The following is a 6937-nucleotide window of genomic DNA, read 5'->3' as shown; positions in this document are numbered from 1 at the left end:
GGAGTGTCACTCTGAATCCCGGCTCACCCTGTCACAGTCCAGGTGGTATTCTAAACTACCACCTGGGACGTGGGCTGAGCTGGGGTTCTTTCACCACATACACCCACGCACTCACACTAACAAAACAAATTCGGCTAAAGAACAACAAAAAAAAACTATAAAAATTAGACAAAAAAAACCCAATTTAGCGGACAAAATATTTCCAAAGCGACTACGGACCACATCCGGCAAACTAAAATCCCAATTACTAAAAGAAATTAAGTGCGTGCAGCACTGCCTCCTCGGTTGAATAAAAAAAAGTCGGAGACTGACGTTAAGTCTCGTAGCTCCGTCGGCCACTGCCCCCGATGACCAGCCCGGACAACTTGATCCCTCCTGTGGCTGCTCACTCGGACTGGTGGGATGGTCAACTTCACAGGTTGACTCGACTGACCCTCGCGACCAGCGCCTCAGGTGCCACGTTGGGCGCCATCTGTTATGGAAACGCATTTTCGATGGAAGCAGTAAGGAAGGCGGTCGGCATGATGTGGTGGTGCACAGTGGCTAGTCATTGTCTGCTGGGGCGGTTCCTTGCCAACCTTACTGTTCCTGCGCCATAATCAGAAAAAAAGTCATATCATGCCTATCAAAACTAAAAGCTTTCAAATTAAAAAAAAAACCGACAGAATCGCAGAGACCAACTCAAAATGCTTATAACTTCAAAATGAAACGACATCTGGTCGAACCGTATGCCACGGACAGACCGCTAACACTCAAAAGTTTTAAATTTCAAAAAAAACCGTAAATTTAAAAAAAACTGTTCAATAAAAACTAACCGAACCGGAAACGACCGGTTACTAACTCGGAAATCAAAATCAAAAAAAACTGCTGAAAACTAAAAGAAAACAAAAAGGAAAATGAACAAAGAGACCCGAATATATATAGGGGGCGCCGCGGGTGGTGTTGCGACGCCCGGTGCTTTTCCCACCCTCAAAAACCATGGCCATCGACGCACCTAATTCTCGATGGCCCCTTACCTGATTTACCTACGTGCCTTCTAAACGAAATTGGACGCCAACATTCCCATTTTACGAACTTATTTATTTATAATTCATTTCCTTATAAAAGCATGCTACACTGTTGTATGCGCATATGTGTGTATCATGAAGCGAAAGTAAATAAATATTGTAGTGTAAGCGCAAGCGTTTACCTTTCCTGCTTTCAAAAATTATTAAAAACCAGTGCTTTTAAGCCGTTAATTCTCTTGAATAAAAGGCGTATTAAGAAAACACTAAATTTCTGGATTTTCAAATTTTAATTTCAAATCTGGGTTCTTCTAATTTCCTTTGACATTCCCTTTTCGCTCATAATACACACAAAACATGAGCATTACAAAAACAATTGTTAAATTTTTACTTCTTCATCTAAGTCAACATCAATATTTTCATCAAAACTTATCATCAATATTTTCATTACATTTGATTATTTCGTTTTAAAGTTTACCGTCTGGTTTTGAATAATTAATCTAAGATATGTTATAATTAGCATATATATTAATGCAAGAATTAATTTTTTGTTTAATTTAGGAGTCTTTAAGAATAAATAAAAAAAACGTAGGTATGAAAAATACGGAATAGTAGGGAGTAATAATGTAATTAAAACTAATATGTATTTGAGATTTCGTAACCATTAACAAGTTTGCAGGCTTGCTCGAATTTTTGATATCAATTTCTTTAACCAAATCAGTTTTTATATTTAAGTTTATTTTGTTTTATTTTAGTTTAATTTATTTGCATTTAATTTTAATTTAACTTTATATTTATTTTGGTAAATTTAGTTTAATTCATAACATCTTTATTCGTATGCATGTTATAACAATTATGTTAATTTGTGTATGTATAGAAATGTATTTATGTAAATGGGTTGGGGTATATATTGAAGATAATAGAGTGAGAAATAAATATATGCCTAGATTTAACGCTCACCAAAAGATTTGTAGGAATAAAAAAAAATACAGCTTAATATATAACCACACTCAAAATCCTACATTTATGTGCGTACGTGCGTAACTGCCATGCCTAGTGTTGTGTGATTCAATTAACAAATAGTCAGTAAAGTTGTTAAAGACATACTAGATAATTCTAAAAAAAAACCTAACGATCACAACAGACATTTATTACTTGGTACTTATACCATTTACGTAACTCATGCCCTTGTAATAACTAATGATAATAATATTATGTATATAATTTAGTCTTATTAAATTCAAATGTGTAAAAATTTTGTCTATAATTTACATTTATCAAAATTGAGTTAGTGATGCGCTTGCGTGTGTTAAGCATTACATAATGTAATATACTATTTCAAAGATTTATCATAAATTCCAGGCATGCTTAACCAACGAAACGATATCATTTCGTTACGATAACCAACGCCAAGGGAACTCAGAACTCAAAGCTTTCCTGGCGGACGCTCGCAACCAAACTCTATGCAAGTACAGTCACCAAAACCTGACATGGCTTTTTCAACCACTTCAAGAAGATCGCGTTGGATCACAAATTTACCCTTGTAGAATTCAGCATCCTACTTTGTCGAATCGAGTCCTGTCTCAATTCTCGGCCGTTAAGCCCCTCCTCCAACGAGCCGTCTAACTTGGAGCCACTTACTCCAGGACATTTCCTCGTTGGAGCGCACCTATTAGCGCCACCCGAGATCGACGTCAGCGAGAATCGCGCTTTACTCGTCAATCGATGGGAGAAACTTAAAGCGCTGCATCAAACCTTCTGCAAACGGTGGAAGACTGAGTATCTCACCGAGTTGCAGAAGCGCGTTAAGTGTAAGCATCCACAATCAAACATCAAACAGGGGGAACTGGTCGTCATTAAGGAGGATAACCTGCCACCTAACGAATGGAGATTGGGTCGGAAAGCCAACCTTCACTATGGCCCCGATAACCGAGTTCGAGTCGTCGAACTGGATACGGCAAGGGGACAAACCACAAGACCAATCACGAAATTGGTCCTACTACCACCCTCCAGTGAGGGTGAGGGAGACTCATAACTCCCAACCGTTATAACAACCCGCTTAACCCAGCTCTCGTTCACCCTGAACGAGGCCAACAACCCGCTTAACCCAGCCCTCGTTCACCCCGAACGAGGCCAACAACCCGCTTAACCCAGCTCTCGTTCACCCTGAACGAGGCCAACAACCCGCTTAACCCAGCTCCCGTTCACCCCGAACGAGGCCAACGGAATCCTAACGCAGATCTGCTATCTGCCATATAATACCATTGAATCAGCAATTACACGCCCCCCCCCACACACACCGATATCAGATTTGAAGAAACAATAGAATGGACCACCCATTGGTTCCAATCTAACATTTTATGACAACAAAAATCCAAACAAGCACAAAAAAAGCCAAATAAATAAACCCATTTCCGTCATTTCAGTTGTTTTTACTAATTTCAATTCAAAGCAATTTTTATTATAAAATTGATTTCAAATTAACAAGTCCAATATTTAGTGCGTTTTTTATAAATAGTTTGTATTTTTTATGCACGTCCGTGACACAAGTTACTGCATAGAGCTACCAGATAACAACAAATACGACAACGAGGCAACATAAAGCTTGTTTAAGATGCCGACAAAGAGTATAACTCTATAAAGCAATAACCTTATGCAACGTATTGGAGGATATGAAAGATCGAACACTGCTCTGATGCAGAAATTCAAAAAGTATATCCCAAATAGTAGGTGAGTGTCTCTCTAAGGTATTGCTCAGGAAATGCGTGGGATCCCTACAGATACCAAGTGAAAGAAGTACAAGTGACAGTGAAATTCGACTATAACATTTTGGAGACTAACCAATTGTGGGAATATGGTTGGACCGAGATTAAGGGTAATTTACTTGTTTATCGCAGTTGGTATTTATTAGGGACTAGGTGCAACCCCTTCTTATGGATGTTAAAATCTTTTGGCATACCATATGGTTTGAAAAACACCTCCGTGGTCCTTCGACTTCTTTGACTGACCTTAATGTCGGATTTACTTACAGTGTTTTGTTGCGTGTCCCACTGATGTCTTCCATGTATGGGTACAGACATATCGGGCTACCCAAAGATTGTGAAATGTGAAGCGAATAAATCAAAGGGGGAGAATCGTGTTGAGCCCTTTTGAACTGCATAACCGTTCTAAATGTACTATCATACACCCTAAGCACTTACTGCCGACTAATAAGCATATGAATTACAACAGCAAATGTGCATATTAGCTCACCTCTTCACCTCGTTCGGAACAATCCTTCCGCGACAATTCGTCCGAAGCGGCAGGGGACTGGCTTCCATCATCGGGGCTGCATCTATCTCAATGGCTATCTCTTGCTGACGTACGGTGTATGTATTTCCCTACATAGATTTTATGCAACATATAATTTGTAAGATTACAATAAATTCAACGAATTAGTACATACCTTTAGTTGACCCAACTGCCGATTTGCTGTACCAATCTAGTATGCGGGGGTGGTGCCGTGAGTCCATCGTAGATACAATGATTACTGTAACAACCATCGTTGGCAGGAGACTGAGACTCCCTCCAGAGTCATTGAACGCATCCGAGGGCAGGAATGTCGCTGGCAGTGGCATTTTTGCATGGTTGCGTAAAAAGGTAAACACCACTGGCTCGTATGCCTTTTGATTCTTTTATTTTCACACGACGACGACTATAAGTTAAAAACACGAGAAATATGGAGTAAATATAAGAGGCTAATACGAGAAAGGGTCGTCACTATTACCTCCATGTAAATTTTCCTTCCTCCGATTTAGTTATCATAATAAGGATTAATAAACGTGCCAATATCCGACGATACCAGGCTACCAACACGAGATATAACGCATTTACATAGCTCGTACGTTGTGCCAGCCAGCAAGGAGAATATAAATATGACTATAAGGGATCAGAAATTGCGCTAAACGAAAAATAATGCCAGCAGTATTGCCCTGCTCAATATTACCATTGGTAGTGCTGTCATTGCAATAGGCCACCCTTGCGAAAAAATAAAAGGTATTGGTCAAAGCTGCGACAGCTGAACCACCACTGCCAAAGTCTTCATCCAGTTCATGCGAGCAATGCAATAAATTGACCATATGTAGCCATCGACAATGATGCTAATATGATATTCTCCTCGGGTGCATCATGATCGAGTGGCACACATAATGCCATTATAGCAGCTGCACCCGTGGCAACAGTAGCATCCATCAATAGGACTTTATAGTCTTTTTTATCTTTTGATTAGTTTCTATGAGTATCTTTCCTATGCGTACATCTTTGCATACATCACAAATGGCTTGGTGACGCCACATATGTTTGCCTTCATGGAGTACGCCTTGTGGTGTTTCCACTGTTGTGGTTTTAAGTGGGAGCAAACTCAATGCATATTCAATAACCAAACGTATAAGACGTTTCGAATAGAATATGAACTCATCTCGTGAAGTACTATGGCAACGAATAAATGTATGTAAACCTTTAATTTTTGGTGTAGGTAGCAGTAGATTTAGCGACTCTGGCATTGGTTGGTCTTTATAAGAATTCACTAATGTTTCACGTAATTTGAAACCGCGTAACTGCAGGTGTGTATGTACGTGTTGTACTATGAGATGTATAGCTACTCTGTTTTCACCACCACGGAGCACTATAATATCGGCATGCGCCATAGATGGTGCAATATATTTGGCATAGGATGGTTTCACCATAGTCAAATACTGCTTACGTATGCCGCTGAGATCACGTCCGCGCTGTGAAATATCTGTCATCAGACGTCTGGCCAAACGTATGTCTGCATCGGTATCTACAAACACTTTCATATCTAACAGTTTAAGTACTTCTAAATCGTGAAATGCTAATATACTCTCGAATATTATAACATTTGCACCATACATGGTCTTAGTCTTTGATTCACGTGAATGTGTTACAAAATTGTAGATGGGCACCTCCACCACACAGCCCTCCTTCAGTTTTGTTTTAACTTGTTTTCCCTGCGTGGATGTAGATACCGACATTTCTATAGAGGAATTTTTTTTAGCGGGCCGCTTATCGAAGCCCTGCTGTACGATAGCATTAATAGAGGGACTACCATGAAAAGGCATACGCTCATTTGCCTGCAGAGAATTTTCCCCCATACCGCGACGAAGTGGGTAACGTCCCCAGAGTTTGCGGCTTGTGCCTCTTGACCGTGCACGATATTGGTACGCGTAAAATAACCACCAGCTTGACCAGTGTCCCTGGGTTCACGTAGCTGGAATTTCTTCGGCAACCGCGAGTAATTTTTTATCGTCCGGCATGCATTTCTAAAATGCTCCATGCTCGGAAATCCAGAGTGATCTCGGTAGAAAACGCCTTGTTTAATAATCATCTGAAATGAAACAAAAGAAAAAACCAATTGAACAATTTTTACAGAATTATAAAAAAGGAACGATACCGGCACACTTACCCAGCACACGTTTTTTCTTCGTAATGAAAATTCATTCAAAAAGTCCTATACTCACTTCCAAGAATGAATGACATTTCTGAATGAGTAAAAGCAAGGTTGCCACTCGTATGATATTCCCCCTTTTTGTTTCTTAAGCGATGAACATATTATAGGCGATACCATGGGACCACAATTCGGATCCATGATATCCGCCAAGCACGACAAGTCATACGCGAGCTAGGTAGGTGCCCGACAAACCCTACCAACAACTATGGTTCGGGACACAAAAAAAAAAACAAACAACCAAAGGAGAAAAAAGGGGAGGAAGGACAAAATAAAAGACAAAAAAAAAGAATAAAAACGTCCATTCACCGTCCAAAAAAAATATATTTTACAAAAGAGAAACGCACATTTTTAATTACAATTTATTTGTTAAAAAAAATATATTTACACACTGAAAAGGCAGAGACCGACGTATTCCCGCTTAATGCGA

The 6937-nt window shown here is 39.6% G+C and overlaps 1 pseudogene; it reads right to left on the bottom strand.

Moving 5' to 3' along the window:
* Positions 1-5093: 5093 nt before the first annotated feature.
* LOC137235807 (uridine-cytidine kinase-like 1 pseudogene) lies at positions 5094-5989 on the bottom strand (annotated as a pseudogene).
* Between the last annotated feature and the right edge of the window lie 948 nt (positions 5990-6937).

This window comes from Eurosta solidaginis, unplaced genomic scaffold, assembly GCF_040869045.1.
Source record: "Eurosta solidaginis isolate ZX-2024a unplaced genomic scaffold, ASM4086904v1 ctg00001086.1, whole genome shotgun sequence".
NCBI classification, from domain to species: domain Eukaryota; kingdom Metazoa; phylum Arthropoda; class Insecta; order Diptera; family Tephritidae; genus Eurosta; species Eurosta solidaginis.
The sequence above is the reverse complement of the archived record's forward strand: the minus strand, read 5'-3'. Positions and strand labels throughout refer to the sequence as shown.